Consider the following 23,899-nt stretch of genomic DNA (forward strand, 5'->3'; position numbering starts at 1 on the left):
CCTCAGGTGTTCACTCATTTAATCTACTAAACAATATATTTTACCTGTGAGTCATATTTAAGCACAGGGAATTATAGGTAATTTGCCCAGAATCAAACAGCTCATAAACTAAGGCCATATTTCAAAGTCCATGACCTGCTTACCCACCATTATATCCAGTTCAGACTTTTTCTTGTTGAGTTTACCTTAGTTCCTTATACTTAATGTCTTGTAGATATCTGTTGACCACATGGTTGCCAGGTGGATATTTGCAATTATCTCTACAAATATCGTCTCAGTGTTAGAGACATGCCATATTTTTTTCCTTATTAATAAAATTTGGTTTTGAAAGAGACTAAGGAAGGGAAGTTTCAGGCTATTTCATAAAATTATACATTGCATTTAAGCATATCATATCATTTCAGTCATCCTCTTAGGAAATAAAGACACTTTCTTTTTCCTTTTTCAGCCCTATTTGTGTTGTTTTTTTAGAATTGGTGGTTTATTTCTAATGGTATCAAAGGGATACAACAGCTGATTTTCTCTAAGTATTTGTTTCTTGTTAGTTGAATTCAGTTCAGTCACTCAGTCATGTCTGACTCTTTGTGACCCCATGGATTATAGCACACCAGGCCTCCCTATCCATCACCACCTCCTGGAGTTTACACAAACTCATGTCCATTGAGTTGCTGATGCCATCCAACCATCTCATCCTCTGTTGTCCCCTTCTCCTCCCTACTTCAGTCTTTCCCAGTATCATGGTCTTTTCAAATGAGTCAGTTATTCACATCAGGTGGCCAAAGTATTGGAGTTTCAGCTTAAGCATCAATCCTTCCAATGAATATTCAGCACTGCTTTCCTTTAGGATGGACCGGTTGGATCTCTTTGTAGTCCAAGGGACACTAAAGAGTCTTCTCCAAAACAACAGTTCAAAACCATCAATTCTTTGATGCTCTGCCTTCTTTATGGTCCAACGCTCACATCCATACATGACTATTGGAAAAACCATAGCTTTGACTAGATGGACCTTTGTCGGCAAAGTAATGTCTCTGCCTTTTAATATGCTATCTAGGTTGATCATAACTTTTCTTCCAAGGAAGCAAGTGTCTTTTAATTTCATGGCTGCAGTCACCATCTGCAGTGATATTGGAGCCAAAAAATAAATAAATAAAGCCTGTCACTGTTTCCGCTGTTTCCCCATTTATTTGCCATGAAGTGATGGGACCAGATGCCAAGATCTTAGTTTTCTGAATGTTGAATTTTAAGCCAAGTTTTTCACTGTCCTCTTTCACTTTCATGAAGAGGCTCTTTAGTTCTTCTTCACTTTCTGCCATAAGAGTCCTGTCATCTGCAAATCTGAGGTTATTGATATTTCTCCCAGCAATCTTGATTCCAGCTTGTGCTTCCTCCAGCCCAGTGTTTCTCATGATGTACTCTGCATGTAAGTTAAATAAGCAAGGTGACAATATTCAGCCTTGACATATACCGTTCCCAATTTAGTACCAGTTTTTTGTTCCATATCCATTTCTAACTATTGCTTCCTGACCTGCATACAAATGTCTCAAGAGGCAGGTTAGGTGGTCTGGTATTCCCATCACTTGAAGAATTTTCCAGAGTTTGTTGTGATCCACACAGTCAAAGGCTTTGGCATAGTCAATAAAGCAGAAATAGATATTTTTTCTGGAACTCTCTTGCTTTTTTGATGATCCAGTATATCATCAAATTTGGCAATTTGATCTCTGGCTCTTCTGCCTTTTCTAAAACTAGCTTGAGCATCTGGAAGTTCATGGTTCATGTACTGTTGAAGCCTGGCTTGGAGAATTTTGAGGATTAATTTACTAGCATGTGAGATTAGTAGAATTGTGTCATAGTTTGAACATTCTTTGGCATTGCCTTTCTTTGAAATGGGAATGAAAACTGAGCTTTTCCAGTCCTGTGGCCACTGCTGAGTTTTCCAAATTTGCTGGCATGGTTAGTGCAGCACTTTCACAGCATCATCTTTGAGGATTTGAAAGAGCTCAACTGGAATTCCATCACCTCCACTAGCTTTGTTCATAGTGATGCTTTCTAAGGCCCATTTGACTTCACATTCCAGGATGTCTGGCTCTAGGTGAGTGATTATACCATCATGATTTTCTGGGTCGTCAAGATCTTTTTCATATAGTTCTTCTGTGTATTCTTGCCACCTCTTCTTACTATCTTCTGCTTCTGGTAGGTCCATACCATTTCTGTCCTTTATGGTGCCCATCTTTGCATGAAATTTTCCCTTGGCATCGCTAAATTTAAGAGATCTCTAGTCTTTCCCATTCTATTTTTTTCCTCTATTTCTTTGCATTGATCACTGAGGAAGGCTTTCTTATCTTTCCTTGCTATTCTTTGGAATTCTGCATTCAAATGGGTATATCTTTCCTTTTCTCCTTTGCCTTTTGCTTCTCTTCTTTTAAAGCTATTTGCAAGGCCTCCTCAGACAACCATTTTGCCTTTTTGCAGTTCTTTTTCTTGGGGATGGTCTTGATTCATGCCTCCTGTACAATGTCATGAACCTATGTCCCTAGTTCTTCAGACACTCTGTCTATCAGATCTAATCCCTTTAATCTGTCTGTCACTTCCACTGTATAATCGTAAGGAATTTGATTTAGGTCATACCTGAATCGTCTAGTGGTTTTCCCTACTTTCTTCAATTTAAATCTGAATTTGGCAATAAGGAGTTCATGATCTGAGCCACAGTCAACTCCCAGTCCTGTTTTTGCTGACTGTATAGAGCTTCTCCATGTTTGGCTCCAAAGAATATAATCAATCTGATTTCTATATTGACCATCTGGTGTGTCCATGTGTAGAGTTTTCTCTTGTGTTGTTGGAAGAGGGTTTTTGCTATGACCAGTGTGTTCTCTTGCCAAACCTGTATTAGCCTTTGCCCTGCTTCATTCTGTACTCCAAGACCAAATTTGACTGTTACCCCAGGTATTTCTTGACTTCCTACTTTTGCATTCCAGAATAAATTGGGATGAAGGTATAATTTCATTGAGTCTGCTTAAAATCTTGACTCATGATACTTACTCTGAGTCATAGTAACCCCTTTTAGGACCAAGGGAATATACTTTCTTCATAGGAGAAATGTATTCATTTAGGAATAAATATGAAACAAGGTTAGATCAAGACCTTTCTTCATCTGTCTTTTAAATGAAACAATTCCCAAAGAGAGTAAAATAGAACTTCTGAGAGTAATTTAAATCTTTCACATCATAGAATCAAACCAGTCTTCAAAACTGAAAGGAACAGGAACTGTGGGCCAGATGTAGCTAATGTCCTAGAAGCATCAATGGACCACAAAGGGTGACCCAGTAAAAATCAAATGACAAGTTGGGATTGGAACAATTCCTCAGATCCAATCTTCATAATACTTTCTGACTTTATAGGTGAAAGCATAACCAAGAACTACTTAGGTCATATTCATAGCATAACCCTTTACTCCTAATTCCTACCCAATATTGATAAAAAAAAAAAAAAAAGCCTTTTCAAGGTCAAAGGATTTTAGAAAGTATTGCATATGAGCATAAAAATAAAAGACCTTGTAATCTAAAGGCACTAAGCATGCTATGGAAAATTATTTAATGCATTTTTAACCATTCATTCTAAATTTCATCCTTTATCCTTCCCAGTTTTCCATTCAAATATCTCTTTAGATCAAAGCCCATAAGTATTGCCAAAGCATGTGATAGTTTTGAGATGCTGACAAGTATGAACCATAGACCCATATTTTCCTTAAAGCTGGGATTCATTTTCACATATAAATTAAGTAATAAGAGACTCTAGCCTTCTACAGATGAAAGACTGGATTGTTAAAAGTACCAACATCTCTGGATAAGAAAATGGGTAGAGTATACAAATTTATGGAAACATTTTAAGGAGAGAAGAAATAATTATGCCATGTGGAAACTATTATGCCAGATTCTGTTCTTATATATCAATAATTCTGCATTAAAAAAGCAAATTTTTAGCTAATGAAACAACATGGTGATATAAAACAGGAGGCCAGATCCTCCACACTGTGATGTCACAATCCTGTAAGAGAAAAACACCTTGCCTCCCTGAAGTAGTTTAAAAGTAAGTGAATCAAAAGAAAGCATTAAAGGAAATTATATAGTGGCCCCATGGATATAAAGTTTAAAACACAAACTGAAGGAGTTTGGGGTACTGGCTATCTAAAATGGAAAATTTGCTTGAAAAGAAGCATTATAAAGGCAGTAAAGGAAAAGTAAGACCAATATTACAAGGAACTAACTTCAAAGTCATACATTAGGGTTTATAATATAAAAAATGCCTTCCAGGGCAACTGAGAAACTATCACCTTTCCATTCTCATTCCACACCCAAGAACAAACGAATCACTTTTATGTAGGCGTGTGACAATTTACAGAGCATCTCCCACTGTTTATTCAGTTTAATTCTAATAAGGAGAATGGTAGATTGCAATATTAATATCTACACAGATAAGGAAACTGAGACTGAACAGTCTTAATTTGCTAGAGTGACTTGCTGCACATCACATTTTTAACTAGTTAGTGGAACATCTGGGCAAGAACCGATGTTTTATGATTCCAGGTCTTCTCTTTGTTTGTACCTTAACTGCCATTCTCTATTTTGCTCAATTTTTGTTACACATGAGAGCAGACTAGGCCCCAGCTAATAACAGAGGTGGCTTTTTAGCAGATCTGAAAGCCCCTTTGGAGGCAGCATTGCATGATGGTGAGTACTGTGCATTTGAAGTCAGCTTCCTGAAGTTCAAATCTCAGCTGCTCCATGTACTACGTCCATAACCTTCAGCAAGTTAATTAAGCTAAGACTTGACTTCTGTTCAGTAAAATGGGATGATGACAGTATGTCCTTCATAGTATTGTCTATAAAAATTAAATAGGATGGTATGTGTAAAGTGATAATTAGCCACCAACCTGCCTCTTTAGTCGGTAAATGTTTATCGTTTTGATGTTTGTATTAACATTAAAACACATTATGTGTTTTCAGTTCAGTTCAGTCGCTCAGTCGTGTACCCTACATAAAATATGTGGTTATTTAAATTGACTTTATTATTATAAAACAACGAAGAATACTGTCAAACAACAAAAAGGAATATGAGCTTGACTTCTATGAACTTTGTGATCTAGATGAGTAGAAAATGAATGTGTATGTGCATTTACCTAGAAAGTGAGTAGCAACTAGAATATTTAATACTAAAAATGCAGAAGTACTATAATAATTATTTCCTTGCACCAAAAAAATTTATTAGAACAGATTGTGACTATAAGACCAGTTTTCTCAATTCAACATTGTTGAGATTTGAGTCATGCAATTTTTGTTTTGAGGAACTGTCCTATTCATTGTAGGAGGTTTAGCAAGATCCCTGGCCTCTGCCCACTCCCTACAGATGCAACAACCAAATATTTCTTCAACCGTTGCTGACTGTCCCCTTGGGGGTAAAGTCAATCCAATTGAGAACCATAGCTATATGACAATGAAACTGATTTTTGATTGCAGCAGAATATATGCATCCAAGTGATAGCCCACCTCAAAGCTTTAAATCTTGAAAACCCTTCTTTGAATGACTCTCTTATTTTAAACTTAGGAGAACTTCTCTCTGAAACTTACATTAAGAATCACGTTTTAACTTTTACAGAGAACTAGACTAATTACTTGAAAAATCATACAACAATACTCCCTACCTTGATCACCAACCATACAAACCAAGACTTGACTGTAACTGTCTCTTGGTACTTAAAATAAATAAATAAATAACCAATTCCAATATCAGTAATTATCAGAGAAATGCAAGTCAAAATTACAATGAGGTATCACCTCACACCAGTCAGAATGGCCATCATTAAAAAGTCTATTAACAATAAATGCCGGAGAGAGTGTAGAGAAATGGAAACATTCCTGTGCTGTTGGTTGGAATGTAAATTGGTCTTGCCACTATGGAGAACAGTATGGAGGTTCCTTAAAAAAACTAAAAGCAGAACTACTATATGATCCAACAGTCCCACTTGTGGACGTATATCCTGAGAAAATCATAAATCCAAAGAGGTACATGCACCCCATTGTTCACTGCCACACTATTTACTACAGCCAAGACATGGAAGCAACCTAAACGTCCATTGACGGAGGAATGGATAAAGAAAATGTGGTACATATAAACAATGGAATATACTTAGCTTTAAAAAGAACAAAATAATGTCACTTGTAGCAACATGTATGGGCCAAGATATTATTATACTAAATAAAGTGAAGTAAGTCAGACAGAGAAATATATCATATGTCATATGTGGCATCTAATTTTTTTTAAGTGATACAAATGAACTTATTTACAAAACAGAAACAGACTTATAGATATTGAAAACAAAGTTATGGTTATCAAAAGGGAAACATTGGGAGGAGGGATAAATCAGGAGCTTGGGATTTACAGACACACAGAACTATATACAAGATCGATAACCAAAAAGGACCTACTGTTTAGCACAGGGAACTTGACTCAATATGCTGCGATAACCTATATGAGAAAAGAATCTGAAAAAGAATGAATATATGTGTATGTATTACTGAATCGCTTTGCTGTACACCTGAAACTAACACAACTTTGTAAACCAACTATACCCCAATAATTTTTTTTTTAATTCCACCTTCAAGGACAAAAATGTGCCACCATTAGGCAATTCAAAAGAACAGGTGATAGGCCCTCAACTCTGTTGCCAAAAAGGAGTTCCAAAAAATCTTTTACCCCATGGCAGCACTGCCGCAATAAATCTTCAGGCTCCGAAGGTGGCTACTTTTATGGGCTATGCCGATCTTTCTTGCTAGGATATCAGTCACATTGCTACATGTCCATGCTTGGTATGAACGTCCTGCATTCTGGCAGTTCAAAACCGTAAGCCCTCGGAATGCTCTTAAGTGGCCTATGACTGTCCCCTTTTTTCAAAAATCTAATGGAAGCCAAAATAAAACATTAGATGGATATTAGAAAAGTGCGTCATAATGTCAGACCCCCTGCTCAAACTTGCAAGTCCTGAAATCCTTTGCTGTTCTTTGGGGGTAGATATTTCTGGGACAGCATTCTATTTTTTAAATCATAGATTTTTATTGAAGATAAGCTTTTTTGTAAAATAATCAAATACTTTTATTATTTTCTATACCTTCTTCCAAGGGGACCTGAGAAGTCTCTCCTCATCTTACCTCCCTCTATAATTCTCCTTCTCCCCTTCCAAAAAAGTCTTTCCTTTCAGTCCACTGAGAGAGGGTCAGTAGTTGAGACTTTTACTGGCCAGAGTGGAGCTTGTATAAAAAGAATGAGATGAGATGGGGCGGGCTTAACTGTGGTTCCTTCATTTTAATGATAAAGGCTAAAGACCTTCTTGTTCAAATTTAATATTTTAAAGGAGAGGATTATGAAAATTATAATTATTATGAGAAAGTATTCTTTCTCTATTCTTTTATTTTTTTTTTTCAGGTTGGGTTGGTTTCGAGCATTGAGCTTTTTTTTTTTTTTTTTTCCAAATTGTGACCATATTTCTGTTTCTGGTAAATCTGCGTGTCTTAGGAGCTGGCATCTCTTCTGAAAAGGACAGTATATCTATCACTTAACCATCACTGCTATAATTACCAACCCAAACTGATAAGGTTAAAACCACCAGAGGCTATTAGTTCTTATTCTTCTGTGGGTCCACTTGGGGCCTGGGCACGAGTCATCTGCTGGTGTCTCCTGAGTTCTCCTGTGCAGCCAGCTAGAAAGGCTGACAAAATGGGGCCTTTGTGTCCCCACAGCCTTTCATCCTGGTCTGTTGGTCTCGGGGTTCTGGGAATCAAAGGAGAAGCTTCCGAGGCTTTTGGAGGCCAAGCCTTGAAGGTCACCTATCATCCCTTCCACCACATTCTTTTGCTCGGAGCAAGGCCAGCTTAGATTCATGGAGTGATGAAACAAGACTGTACTTCTTGAAGGAGAGAGAAGTAACAAGTAATGTGTGGCCTCATTTATCCCACCACTGAGTACTGCCTAGCCGAACCTTTTTTCTTGACTGATGGAGCTCTTCTCTCTCCTCTTACCTCTCACAAGCTTGGCTAAGTCCACTGTGGATTTCCCTCCTAAGGCTAGATGGGAGGGGAAAATGTACTCTCTCCCTCTACCCCCAACTCCTGTCCACCCTAAAATACAGAGGTTTTTAAATATAGGAAGTAGTTTTTTGCTTTTTTTTTTTTAAGTGGAGGAAAAGTCAGTGTAATTTGTTTCACAACTGCAACTGATTATTTTTGCTGAGATATCAGCTTGTGTGGTGGGAGAAACTCATACTCTTGACTCCCATTTCATCCTGCCTCAAAAATATTTCCCTTACATCTTCCTGTAATTTAGGATTTATTTGAGTTAATAGGCTTCTCCTTAAATTCAAAAATTAAGGGAGCATTATTTACTCACAGTGAATTATAGATCTAGAAAGAATATTTCAAGCCTCCCAGACACTCCCCACTCCTTTCTCTCTCTGCCTCCTTCCTCTCTCTCTTTCTCTTCCCACCCTCCTTCCCTCCCCACTCCTCTTTAATTTCAGAGATAGGAAAATAAAATGACCTCTAAGAAGGCTGACAACTTTCCCACAGATTCTTACTGGACTCAAGTCTACCAACGGCTAATCCAATATGTTTCCCACTGCATTATGGTCCTTTTAATTGTATTCAAATCAACTTAATTAAGGATTCCCCAGCTTATTTTCTAGCTGAATTAGGAACATAATCAGAAAGCACATGTATAACCTATGTAATGGCAAGGAGGCGCTATGGTGAGAACTAAGATGATCAGAGTAGATAACTTGGATGCGTTAAGTTCATTAAGTATCACAGATCTTCAAGGTTGTGACTGATTGAAAGAAGGGGCAAATGCATAACTGGGGAGTACCCTGAATGTGCTCGAGACCCAGGTGGTCAGTAAGGCCAGAGCAGCAGAAAATAGTAGAGGGAGGCCAAGAGAGAGAAGAGACTGTCAGAGAGAAGCTCATCCAGCTATGAAGTGAGGTCTGGAGCCGTGATGGTGGAAATCACTTCAGGCCACTGAGAATGGCTTTGCATGCTGTCTTGGCAGCCCTGCTTTGGTTTGCAGTGGCTGCCTCGTGTATGTGCTACTCCCATTGGAGCTCTCGCTTGGCTATGCCCGTGGCTGTAGTATGAGCTTTTATAGTGGCCATATGCCTGGGAGGCTCCTCATCTACAATTTCCTCATTCCAGGCTCCAGCCAAGTACAGCAGATGCTATTGTTACCTCTTCTATTGAATAAAATAGGAAGCAAAGAGAGAAAGAAATTTGTCAATATTGTTTTTCTACTGGAACTGAAATAAAAACTGTGTGTGGTATATTGTCCAATAGCAGCCCATGTGTCAAATCCCCATTTTGTGTAACACACTTACAGAAGATAAGAATCTGCCCTTATGTTTCTTAACATAATGTAAATGACCTTCCTCCTTCTACTGTAGATGTGTTACAATTATAGCCATTCAGGCTCCTCAGCTTGGATCTGTGCAGTTGCTTGCATTTGCAAAGCCTTTGCCTCTGACCATGCCATCTGCTGGGATCACTCATGTTTCCTTAACACACTCATGGGGTTTGTTGTATGCCTGAAATCTAACTGTGCAAAACTCTGAAATCTTCCATATAAATAAACAAATGTTTAGCAAGTATTTTTAAACCTTTGCTTGATAAGTAACATTAACAAGGTACATTTGCATTTCTAAAGTCAGTACAGCTGCTGAGAGAATTTCTTGTTGCAGAAACATGAAGTGACACCAAAATCAGAAGAGAATCCCTTTTGAAATAAAAACTTGCATGGGGAAATGCTCTCTGTGCTGTGGACAAACCAAACGACAGTAAATTAAGCTAACAGAAAGGCCCACGTTTGGAATAGGACATATCCGGTTGGGAGGTGGGAGGATAGTCTTAAGACTCTATGTCACTGGACCCCCACCACATGCGAGTATTAAACCTTTCTGACAGCCTAAATATGAAACGGATGGGCCTGCAAAACTCCTGTTGATGTCCTGTACAATTATTGCTCTGCTCTCAGCAGCCTAGTTAGGTGTAATGTGAATTTCTTTCACAGAATGGGATAAGAAGAAACCCTCAAATATAACACAAAATACAGGTTCATTTTGCCAATCTATGAAATAAGTAAGAAAACAGACAAAAGGGGCATTTAATTTCTTCCAGAAGTGCTACCTGATTTTTTTGCCATTGTCTCCTGTTTTTCTATTTTCTGTTTTTTTTTCTCCTCTTGAATCCATAACTACCCCCAGATTTGTATGTAAGAGATGCAGGTTGGAGTTCCTTTTGCTATCTGTATTTTTTGACCTAACTGCTGTGGCGTCTGGCCATAAAGAGCAGCGCTAAGTGGTCAGCGCTAAGGTCATTAGGTCCTTCATGCTCCTGAGGTAGGACTGTTACTGAGATTTGGCCTACATTCTACTGCCTGCTTGAAAACATATTTGAAGAGTTTGAGTACACTATCCATTAAGATAAGATTCAGGTTGGCTATTCTAAGTGAATACAGAAAGTAAATATACAAAAGATGCAACCTCAGTAGGTCACTATGCTAAGCCTCTAAATTTTATCCAGAGCCAGGCTGTTAGATTGTAATATAGACAAAGGTGGACCATGAATCATCTCAAAATATGAGGTAGGTTTCATATACATCCTGGAACCCCAGATGTCAACTCTTCCTAAAGTAATTCATGCATAGCAGCAAATTTAAAAGTGCAAAGTAACAAATGAAGGCCCTGGAGCTGAATGCTTTCTGGGTAAGTGTGTGCTACTAAGAAAAACCAGAATTCAATGACTTTCACCACACGTTTAGCTTTTAGGCTAAGAAATGGAAATGGTGTACACAGAAAATTAAGAGATATTCTACTGCCCTGAAACTTTGATATCACATACAATCTCTTACCTGAGTTTCTACTTCTCTAAGAAGGTGGAAAACAATCTAGTAATTTGCCAAAGACATCTTATCTACAAGGGAAAACTGCATAAAATTTGGTATATTAAATGCTTATTTACTCACAGTTATGATGATGAGAAGCAGGAGGAGGAGGAATGTTGGTCTTATGGAAACCATAGTAACAAGTTTTATCTGACTGCCTTCAAATTTAGAGCCAACTTGGTTCACAGGTGATCAGTCATTCTAGGGAAAAACAAATACTGTATGATCTCTCTCATATGTCAAAAACAAAACAAAACAAAACACCACAATTTCATAGATAACCAGAACAGATAGGTGGTTGCCAGAAGGGGTGGGGGTAGAAGTTTGAGAAGTGGATGAAGGGGGTCAAAAGGTTCAAAAAATAAATGAAAATGTTAAACTTTGTCGACCTACATCCAACTCCGATTCTAATCAATTGAACAGAGAGCCTTGCTAACTCTGGACCCTTGCTCACCACTTATATTTGAAAAACCATAACCAATCATGTTGCAAACCACAAAAATTCTTTATAACCTATGGTTAACATTTCATCCCTTCTTTGTGTGTCTGGAAATGATTGACCGGGCTTCAGACTATTTTCTCTGATGTACTGCAGCCTGAAATCCAATTGTTATCTTGGTTCAATTAAACTCAAACTTATTGGTTTGTAGGACACAATAGTAAAGCCCAAGCTTAGCAAAACCTTTTCAGAATTCAGTAAGAAGCTCTGTGAATGCAGTCCAGTTACCAGAGCTATGTATGCATACCTCTGTTGTTGTGTTTATATTTCCTGAAGGCTTAAAAATCTGAGATGACAATTCTGCATGGATGTCATATTAATAGTGAATCTTTGTGGGATATATAATGTACAAAGGTACAACAATTCCTAAGATGGTCATCATGCCTTTTGCTGGATTCTCTGCCTATATTTCATAGAGATAATCTTATCAAGGAGCATTTCTAGAATGGTCACTTAGCTCATATGTCCTTTTAAAGGTACATCACATCACAATTTGGCTGTAACATTAAAAACTTAGGTACAGTCTTAGCTGTTAGAACTAGATTAATGGTTATAAGCAACATCTTTTTTTTGTTGTTGTTATTTCTCTCCCTTAGGGATCCTATATTTTTGGGGGGAGCTTTATATTAGGATGATAAAAAGGGGTTATTTTCTTACTCTTTTTTAGTTTGGACATTTCCAACTTACCCAAGAGTAGAGAGAATGTATAATGAACCCTCAAGCACCTATCACCCAGCTTCAGTTATCAACATTTCAGGCAGTGTTTATTAAATGGCAGTTCATTTTCTGTTTTTTTTAAAGGAAACTCATTACATAACTGCCATTCAACATTTGAGGTTTTAATAACCTGAGCAGCCTTATCTCAGGCAAATGCTCAAATTCCGTGGACAGATTTAATGTAAAGGGCACTCATTACCACTTTCTCAGCTTCATTTTAAGTGCTCCTGGACTATATCTCTTATGCTAGTATAATCTGTTATTCACTCTGCTTCTCTAAGTCTAGAGTCATATGGCATCAAGTTTTAAAGTGATTCCAGACTATGAAAACCGTGTCCCTCCATGAAAAACTTGTTCCCAAGACTATCGTTAGCAAATTTTAGCTTGCGGACATTTTTTTTAAGGGTTTTTATTTTGAAACTAATTTTTTTTTAGAGGCTCAGTCCATCCTAGGCCCTACCACTGATATTTAACATCTATGCTTTATACTCCCCTGACTAAAGCTGACTTCTTTTGATATATGAGAGTAGAGCTGAATTCAGAAATGATTAGCTACCTTATTTAGAAAAAAGAAAACAAAAGAGAACTATAAATAGCAGTTTTATAAATCCAAATTTTGACCAGTTCCCAAACAATTATTGACATATATAATCTGACAAATGATTTTCACACTCAATCTGGGTTCTATGAGAAGTCTGAACAGAGTCTACAGAAACAGAATTATGATTTGAACATAAAAAAGCCAGTCACTCTGAAAATTCAAGAAACTTCATCAAGGTATGTTCACTCTGAACCCTGATTTATTACCAGATGTTATGTGGAAGATATTTTCAATAGTCAAATTAGCATGGGTTAAACTAAGTTAAACTGTTTTACAACAGAATTTCTCAACCCTATAAAATATAATTTCTATTGAGAATTTCCAAGAGGGGATTTCTGAAACCTATTTAAATATGGAACTCTTCCCCTTCCCCTTGGATTTCCTCAAAGTATTCTAGGAAGTGCTATCATAAGAGATAATTTGGCTCAATGATAAAATAGGACCGTGGACATTAAGAGTAATTGTCTAATAAATCAGTAAATACAATGTATAGATAAATATAAGAAATATTTATTAAAACTAAACAATGCAGAGATTCAAACTGTTGAATATGGAGATGAAACAATGTGTCATCTTCCTCAAACAGCTTATAATAACCTATGGGGAAGATGCCTAAAACAATCAAGCCCATTCACAAGAAACCTTGATATGCATATATATATATATTATATATATATATATTATATATATATATAAAATATATATCCAGTTAAGACTCAGTCATTTAGAGAAAGCTTCATTAAGGCAAAGAAGCCTAAGATATTACATATTCAGTTATTAACTTCAAATGCATAATTATATATTATATTAGTTCATTAGTTTTTACATTCAGGACTAAGAGCTTTGAGTATGACATGGTTACTAGACTAACACTTTCACTTTCAAGAACTTTGAGTGTGACATACAGTTAATACGTTGAGTCTATTTAATAGAGACAACATTCAATAGCTTTTCAACAACTTACATATTAGAATTCTTCTAGATTTTTTATAAACTATTTTCCATTTATTTATAGGTATCTTACCAATGCCTATCTCAACTGTACTTTTAAGGGAACAATAGAATGTCTTCCCAAAGCAGTTAATTTAGCTTTCATAAAAACAACTCTTATTTTGTAATCATATCTTATTAGTTTATTTAATATATACTTCAGTTATTGCACTAAAATAACTGACTGTTTTGGAATAAACACCATGGCATCAAAAAAGAACATAGCTATCCTAAAGGACAGCCTCCTAGTCTTTGGCAGACCTGGTGCAGTGAGCGCTAGACTGGGGCTTTTCGGAGGAAGGGGGAATTTGTGTGGCTTGGTTGGCAAATGGAGATCAAATAAGAAGATGTATACAGATATCTACATGCATATATTAATATGAATTAATTACTAGTAAGCCATATGCACATATTAAGGAACAAGTGAAGGAACAAACAATGATCACTACTTGTGATAAGGGAAATGTTTTGCATTTCTACCAAATTTGCAGATGATGCTAACGTTGCTGATCATGGGACTGCACTTTGAGAACCACTGGATTGTATCATCTTTAATGTCCCTTCCAAGTCTCAAATCTGATTCCATTGTATATGACTGTTTTTCCCCCCTCAGAGGATAGAAATCTGGAAATGAAATGGAATATTAGTTTCACAAATTCATAGTGTTAAATCTTTAGTATAACCATTCAAGAATAGGAAGGTTGCATATCTACTCTGACATTATTGGGCCAATTGATTTCAAATATTCAACTCTAGGTATTCAATTCATAGGAAAAGGAAGTAAGGAAATTAACATTTATCAAGAATTAGTTAAAAAACATTTTGCTAACAGTAGCCTTATAGGAGGAGCTACAGATGAGAAAACTAAGGCTCAGGGAAGATAAATAACCAAATATCATTTCTCTACAGTTGGAAAAGCCATTTGCCAAACTGACTCCTCACAAAACAAACATCACAACAGATTACTTTCCCTATCATGCTTATGTGAAAATAAAGAAGTTGTTTTTGTTTTTGTTTTTTTTCCAATTCAACCAATACTTTATGTTTAAATTATTTTAACCAGTAAAAAGTGAACCTTCAAGGGGAAAAAGAAATGGTGTTTCAAATGTGGTATTTACTTTTATGGGCAAAAACTCAATTTCTTCCCCAGACTGTAGTGTCCAAATCTAACAGCTATGAGGTGAGAAATGGTGCCTAGGAGTTCACCATTGCATCCTTCTTTCCTGGAGCTATGTCCACATGAAACAGACACTCAGTAGGTATTCAACGGATAAGTGGACATTGAGTGAGAAAGTCAGTATCCAAAGCAATTCCATGGGCAAAGCCACACAAGAATGTGAAATGATATAATCTCTTACATAGGTAAAAAAATACTAAGAAAGCGTAGTGGCAGTATTTTTAAATGCCAAATAAAATGTTTTCCATTGTTACTGGGGGAGAGGCTGGGAATAGGCTATGGGGTCAATTTTTGTGGGTACCCAGCCCCACAGCTTGCTTTACATTCACCGTAAGGCTTTGTAAATGTTGACTCTGGGGGTTGCACTCTAATTAGCATTATGTCTGGTGTTCATGGAAATATATGCTGCATCCTGGAGAGTTATCGGGTTAATCAGCATCCCTTTCCCAATATCTTCCTCCCTATATGAGGTAGATTAAGTCTGAAAAGAGAAGCACTTACTGCTTCCAGAAAGGGAAGCACCATGTAGTGTCCCTGATGTTAACAAAAAGCTCATTTCCCTTGAATGGGTTCCTTACTAAGGAGCAGTTTGCTCATCCCTCATCATCACATTCCCTCCGTCTCCAGAACCAACAGACAAGAAATAAAACGAGCTATTGCTCTTCTCAAATGCAGTATATTTGCAGCTTATATGGTCTCTACTGAAACCAGCCTTGCTTTTCCCCTCTTCAGGGGATTCCAGTCCACTAAGGAAGGCAGCTTGGGGTCCCCAAATTGGCCTAGATTTCATGAGCGAGGCTGCCGAGGCGTTTGATGGAATGAACATTGCCAAGCTGTTCGTGCACCTCTTGGGGAGCTGCTAAAACGGGGCATTGCCTTTGAACAGAATCTTCCAGAGAAAATAGCTCTGATTTCAACAAACTTGTATTCCTCTTCTGGTAAACTTAAAGGAAAGCAGTTTGTCCACAGCAGTGATTGGAGAGCAAGGAAAAGAGTTGGTAGTTCCCAGAAACTCTCCCCTGCAGAAATAGGATTATCTCCACAGCAGCTTCCCTGGTAGCTCAGTGGTGAAGTATCTACCTGCCAATGCAGGAGATGCACAGATGCAGGTTGGGAAGATCCCTTGGAGTAAGGAATGGCAACTCAATCCAGTATTCTTGCCTGGAAAACCCCATGGACGGAGGAGCATGGTGGGCTGTACTATAGTCCATGGGGTCGCCAAGAGTTGGATGTGACTTAGCGACTGAACGACAACAAAAGTGATCTCACAGCACGTTTGATTCCTCAGGATGGGCACTGATTATGGCAGACTTCTTAGTTCTGTGTAGAGAGTCTGATAGATAGATATCCCTGAGCTAATCCTTTAGTACATTAAATGCCCTGTCAGTTACTCAAATGTAGTAATTTATAAGTTTCTTTAATAAAAGGATAAATTTTCAGATGCTGCCACTCATCATCCCTATATTTGAATGCTTGTGAATATTTCTATATAATTATATTTAATACTCTAAACTGTAAATGCTATAATTTCCTTTGACCTATGTTGCAGTTAGAGATATTACTTGATCAGTGCTCTCAATGATTCATTTTACGTGCACATATTTAGTTAATTGGTAATTTTTTTTTCCTGCCTGTGTTTATATGTAATATACACTATAAGGGAAAAAGAAATCAGTCTGCTCACAGCTGAGTCTAGTAAAAGAGCAATTAGGGTCTATCAGAACAAACAGCTGTCAATAATGAGTTCTGAATTAAAATTACTAGCAAAGAAAGGAATCTAGACATCTGCAGGAAATGTGAAAATATTTTTATAACCAAATAGCTGATATCTGGACAGGGGTATCACTGAGTTTTCCCAGCTGTACCTGCAATGTATTTTGAAATATTCCCAGACTGAAAGAACACTGAAATTCACTGCATAAACGAAGCTGCATATTTTTGTAAATGTTGGCTGCCTTTAAACAGTGTGTATTTTGATTTCATGTAATCAGCATGAACACTTTCTATTTCAAACTATTTTGCTATGCCCCCAGTCATAAAGGAAGCTTAAAAATAGTTCTCTTTGTATTGTGTCTTTCCAATCAGGGTTCTATTGCTTGGATATTTTTCTTTCTGTCTTTGGAAGAGATACTTTTGGGTCTTATTACCTGGTATCTGATTTCTTCTTTTTCTCCTAAGAAAACTTGCAAGGTGGGCTTCTGGCATCTGAGTTTTATTACAAGATAATTTCTTACATTTGCAGGTATCTGGAGATAGTAAAGTATTTTGCCTTTAAAAAAAAAGGCAACCTGTACATTTTTGCAAGCAGATGTACATTTTTGAAAGCAGACTTTGTGTTCCCCTTTGCACTGAAGTTTTAAGTCAGTTAGGTTAAAAAAAAAAAAAAACTATTAAGAATGGAGTTCAAGATATTTTTTTTTAAGTAATGTATATGAACACACATATATACACTCATACATAGATAATTAGTAATGGCACCCAACTCCAGTACTCTTGCCTGGAAAATCCCATGGATGGAGGAGCCTAGTAGGCTGCAGTCTATGGGGTCGCTAAGAGTCAGACACGACTGAGCGACTTCACTTTCACTTTTCACTTTCATGCATTGGAAAAGGAAATGGCAACCCACTCCAGTGTTCTTGCCTGGAGAATCCCAGGGACGGGGGAGCCTGGTGGGCTGCCGTCTCTGGGGTCGCACAGAGTCGGACACGACTGAAGTGACTTAGCAGCAGCAGCAGTATATCTGATACATCTTTTGGCCCTCGTTTACTTATAAAAAATATTGGAAGAGGAGTACCTCTTTAGCATTGTTACACAAGGTATGGCCCATGAACCAGCCCATCAGCATCACTTTGGAGCTTGTTGAAAATGGACAATCTTGAGTTCTACTCCACACTTACTGAATTAGAATCTCTGGGGGCAAAGCCCAGGAATATATGTTTTAATACTGCCTAGGTATGTGTACAGAGTACTTGGATAGACATATAATGCCTAAATGCCTAGTGATACATCACATGGTGATTGAGATCTTAATACACAGAAGAGGGATCTCTCTGAATTTATTGAGTTAATGAATATTACCTTTCATCTCTTTGGTGTCACTGTCTTGTGTCTGTTTTCCATCTTCTACTGTTACCCTGAATAAGAGGCAAACCCCTCCTTTCTACTCCCATCCTCAAACATGACCATTATGGCATCCTAAATAGACTTAATACTGGTTTTCATTAATTAATTAGTTATCATGTATGAATGCTATACTTACTGAAAGCATCTCATCCATCTGTCTCAAACAGAGATGTCATCAATCTAACAAGTTAGTACATAGTCAGGTACATGAAGATCTATCTTGACAATGCTTGAAAGCCACTTAATTCCTTTCTCTTTGGGTAGATGAATAGCGTGTGAGAGCTTATGTTTCATTAATAAAGGACAGTTACAGGCACAACATAGACCCTTTTAGAACCAACATTGTTGTGGCCTGAATTGATGGAATCATGGACCTTGGGTCTATCCAGGGAGCTTGGAGGAAAACTATAACCTTGTTTTCAATAAAATCCCATTGGTGGAAGCATGAGTTTGGGAAGAGGAGATAGAGACCCAAGTCTTTGCTCTGCTAGTAACAGCCACATTTCAGTTTCTGTTCCATTGCTCACTCATGTCCAACTCTTTGCAACCCCATGGACTGCAGCACACCAGGCTTCCTTGTCTATCACCAACTCCCAGAGCTTGCTCAAACTCATGTCCATTGAGTTGGTGATGCCATCCAGCCATCTCCTCATCTGTCACCCCCTTCTCCTGCCTTCAGTCTTTCCCAGCATCAGGATCTTTTCCAATGAGTCAGTTCTTTGCATCTGATGGCCAAAGTATTGGAGCTTCAGCTTCAGCATCAATCCTTCAATGAATATTCAGAACTGATTTCCTTTAGGATTGACTGGTTTGATTTTCTTGCTGTTGAAGGGACCCTCAAGAGTCTTCTCCAACACCACAGTTCAAAAGCATCAATTCTTCAGCACTCAGCTTCATGAGAGTTGAACAACTCTCACGTCCGTACATGACTACTGGAAAAACCATAGCTTTAACCATATGAACCCAGCAAAGTAATGTCTCTGCTTTTTAATATGCTGTCTAGGTTGGGCATAGCTTTTCTTCCAAACATCTGCATTACTTGGTCAAATTCCTAACCCAGCCTAGGTCCTCAGTTTCCTCTTTCAAAAATCTTAGTAGGTAGAGGAATCAGAAGAGGCAGTGAGCAGTACTGATGCATTAATTCAGAGTTTAAGAAGACCAGGCCCTGGGAACACCAATGCAAAGGCCTGCTGGGGTTCTGTGGAGTGATACTGATACAAATAAGTGAAGCAGACCCTGGCAGCCGGTAAACTGTATTTGGATTGTGATTCTCACTGCCTTACAAAAGCTTGTTTGAAGTGAACAAAAGACTAAATAAAACATAGCTAGCAGTCTGTGACCTCTGATTAGAGCCTTGAAAACCATTGGATCATTTATGTTTGTATGAAGATAATGTCATTTTAAAAAAGAAAAGCACCAAAACAAAATTCCCTGAGTCTTGCCCTTGTGGGAAAACACAGATGCACTTGGCAAAACAAATGAAATAAAGTTACTAAAGTTTTAGTAATTTTCAAATATCTTTCAGTAGCTCTTCTATTGCTACTGAATTACAGCACAGAGCCTGTGTACTTTTATCTGGCAGGCCTGGTTAATGGCTGTATCCACTCAAGATGTGGATAATTTTGTATCATTTTAAACAAAATTTAGAATATGGATTGAACTGATATGGTCATTTACAATGAAAATTTCAGTGAAAATGATATAGTTCCTCATAATTCCATAGCATCATCCAATTGACCTCATTCAGATTCAAGTCAGCTACCAATAAGGGCCAGCTGGGTCTGTTTTATCTCTGCCCAACGGCCTCCTCTATCCGTCTGTAAAATAAAACCTGCCATGGCATATTCAGGTGTTCTTTATATAAATATATTTGCCTTCTACTTTATCTTGAGCATCTTAAGAATAATAAGGAATGTGTTCAGCAGATAATGTTGGGACAGAGCCAAGATTATACAGCAAAGTCTCTGGAGGATTTTTGTTTGAGTCAATATATTGGGGCGGGGAGTAGTCAGATTAGGCCCATGTGGATTTTGTTTTTTACAGGCTTAATTCACTTTAAGAAATCCCCCTTCACCCATCTGGAGAAATTAAATGCCCTGAGGAAATATGATGGGTACTGACCTCTCAATATGCTGAACTAGGATCCTTGTCAGATCAGTTGTTCTCTGCTTAGTCTCTAAGCATTCTCCTCTCTATGCTGTCTTCTTTCTGGAATCCACTCCATAAAGGCCAGCACATGATGGTAGGATCAAGTCCAGGCTGCAAAGGCCCAGTATCACCCTATCGTCTCCTGAGAATCCACGTCTGGGCAGTATTCCCAAGCTAGAGTGAATGAGATTTCACCTTCTCTCTCTACTTCTTTGAGTCCTCAACTATTAACTGATCTTTCATATTTTTATAATGGTAACTTTTTAAATCTATTACATTATATATCTTTTTAATTCCATTATTACTGATTATTAATATATTGTCCTTGCTTAAAAAAAAATTCATACATTTCAACTAAAGTGAAAATCTTCCTTACCACCTTTATCACCAATTCCATGCTTCATTAAGAGGTTACTCTTGGTATAATTTGTGTATCTTTGCAGATCAGTTTCCATGCATCAATATGTATGCATATAAAATATGCTTAATTGTATTGTGTGGACTTGTAAAAAATATGTTATCATGATATGTATATTACTCTGCAACTTTTTTTTGGTCATTATATGGATTTACTTCATTCTTTAAACTGCTGCTCAGTATTTACATGCCATAGTTTATTTAGCCATTTCCTAGCTACAGTACTTTGCTATCTCAAATAATGCCGAAGCAAAGATCCCTTTCTAACATTCTCTGTGCATTTTTGTTTAGTCGAAGTCATGTCTGACTCCTTGTGACCCCAAGGCCCTGCCAGGCTCCTCTAGTATTTCCCAGGCAAGATACTGGAGTGGGTTATCATTTCCTTATCCAGGGTATCCTCCCGACCCAGGGATTACCTGCATCTCATGCATTGCAGGTGGATTCTTTACCACTGAGCCACCTTGTAAGCACCTCTCTGTGCATACGTGTACATATATATTCATGAAAGTTGTCTGGAAGTGCTGTGTCAAGGGATAGGTGCAATTTTAAATTTTTATGAACACTGAAAAATTCCCTCCCAAACAACTCTTAATGGCATAGATACATTCTACTGCATTTCACTGACAATTTGTTGAAACATATTTTTTACATTTTAGTTCATAATAATATATAAAACTGATTAGTCAGATAAATACTTATATCTAAGAAATCTGTATAATTTCTCTGTCACTCAAGGTACAAAAGATGTCAGAGGATGTAAAAAATAAAATGGTTATCTGTCTATTTTTGTATAAAGTCCTAAATACTCTAGAGATGCTCAAGTACAGCTGTATACTAAGTTAAAAGTTAATTTTTGTCAGAAAAGAAAGAGTTTCAAAACGGCAGCCATATCAGGATCACATCACAGTTTCATCAGGATAGTCATCGCATTAATCTTATAAACCTCAGTCATAAAACCCATTCTATCAGATGCCTCTTTTTATAGTCTTGCAGTTCATAAATGCCATTCTTGTTATAGATGAACTATAATATCCAATCAAAGCACAAGCTGATATATGTACAAAATGCTCACCATGATTTCTGCATCATATTTCACTGTCTTTGCACCCAATTCAATGATCTGTAAAATCTTCTAGTTCTATTCTTTCTTTGCCAGATCATTGAAGTATCAGTAAAGGGTCAGCATTAAAACTCCACCAGATTAATCAGAAAAGCCAACTTTTAAGCACATATCCAGAATGATTTTAGTACAAAATAGCCCCCTCATGCCTCTTAATGTTTTCCTTTTGCACATTACTACCGTATCGCATCACGGGACATTAAGCATATTTCAACTCGTGGGACTAACTCAATCATGTTTTTAGAAATTGAAAACAAATGTTGTAACTGGATGGATGATAATATTGAAGTAATAACAATTTCCTAGTAGGCGTACTTGTTTAATGGATTGCATAGTTTTTCAGCTTGTAAACACTGGAATGTCTATCATTCTCTGAAACCATTTTTTTTTTTTTTTTAATCAAGGCAAAAGTTTGTCAATCACTTGGTTTACTTTAGTGGAATTACTGTCTTCACTAGAAGGTAACTTAGAAAGTTGGTTTTACTCCAAGGGTAACAGACCAACCTAATTCTAGACTTGATTTAAAAGTGCTGTCCTCTTCCCTTTTTGTTGGAATTTTCTATAACATAATAAATGTACCAAATTGTGCTGGCCTCAGCCTGAAGCACAGGGTTATGCACTCTTTTTCTTCCCAGAGATATTTAGAAAAATCTGTCTTTGTGCTTGGCAACTACTCTGACAGAAAACAGATAAAAATAAGGGTGGTTTATCAGTTTTGCTGTTCTTATCATGTTTCAGGTTGAAAGCTGTTGAAATGATGAAAAACAAACAGCACTAAATAGGGTTCCGTCATTATTGCTGCCATGAGGAGCTAAGTTTTTCAGGATCAAAGAAAAATGCATTTGCTTTTAGAACTACAATCCTTCATTTTGAAAGGTGCACTGCACGCAGATACTGATGGGTGAAAACTGGAGTAAACTGGAGAAGGAAGTAAAATATGTGTGGCTGTGGGAACTTGGAAATTCAAACAAAAGTAGACATTCTTTTAAAAGCTCTGAATGTACAGCGTTCAGCTTCTTAAAAAAAATGTGGTGCCTCGAATCTCTTATTTCTGAGCAACTGGAGTACAACATAAGCACAGGCAGTTTCCATCTCATCAAATTACAAGAACTCCCTTTATCTGTGTAAACATGTGTCCGAGGAATATCCCCATGCATTGGTGCTAGTGGTAAAGAACCTGCCTGCCAATGCAGGAGACATAAGAGAAGTAGGTTCAATCCCTGCGTCAAAGGATTCCCTGGAGAAGGCAATGGCAACCCACTCCAGTATTCTTGCCTGGAGAATCCCATGGACAAAGGAGCCTGGTGGGCTACAGTCCATGGGGTGGCAAAGAGTTGGACACGACTGAAGTGACTTAGCACGCATGCATGCATCCAGGGAATATCCCCAAGCAGGGGCCTTTGAGGGAATGTTCCTGTGCATTTCATAGAAAGTCCAGAAGTAGAATTAATATTTTTTAACTTATGTTTTTATTTTTTTTAATTTTATTTTATTTTTAAACTTTACATAATTGTATTAGTTTTGCCAAACATCAAAATGAATCCGCCACAGGTATACATGTGTTCCCCATCCTGAACCCTCCTCCCTCATCCCTCCCCATTCCATCCCTCTGGGTCGTCCCAGTGCACCAGCCCCATGCATCCAGTATCGTGCATCAAACCTGGACTGGCAACTCGTTTCATACATGATATTTTACATGTTTCAATGCCATTCTCCCAAATGTTCCCACCCTCTCCCTCTCCCACAGAGTCCATAAGACTGTTCTATACATCAGTGTCTCTTTTGCTGTCTCGTACACAGGGTTATTGTTACCATCTTTCTAAATTCCATATATATGCTTTAGTATACTGTATTGGTGTTTTTCTTTCTGGCTTACTTCACTCTGTATAATAGGCTCCAGTTTCATCCACCTCATTAGAACTGATTCAAATGTATTCTTTTTAATGGCTGAGTAATACTCCATTGTGTAGATGTACCACAGCTTTCTTATCCATTCATCTGCTGATGGACATCTAGGTTGCTTCCATGTCCTGGCTATTATAAACAGTGCTGCGATGAACATTGGGGTTCTCTGACTTATGTTTTTAAAAATTTTGCAACTCAAAGTGAGTGCCTCTGATTTCCTTGGCATAG

The 23,899-nt window shown here is 37.6% G+C and overlaps 1 protein-coding gene across 32 annotated transcripts in view; it reads left to right on the top strand.

Moving 5' to 3' along the window:
- PTPRD (protein tyrosine phosphatase receptor type D) overlaps positions 1-23,899 on the top strand; it is a 536,986-nt gene that overhangs the window by 493,005 nt on the left and 20,082 nt on the right. The gene's annotated exons all lie outside the window — the stretch shown is intronic.

Source organism: Bubalus bubalis, chromosome 3 (assembly GCF_019923935.1).
Source record: "Bubalus bubalis isolate 160015118507 breed Murrah chromosome 3, NDDB_SH_1, whole genome shotgun sequence".
Lineage (NCBI taxonomy): Eukaryota > Metazoa > Chordata > Mammalia > Artiodactyla > Bovidae > Bubalus > Bubalus bubalis.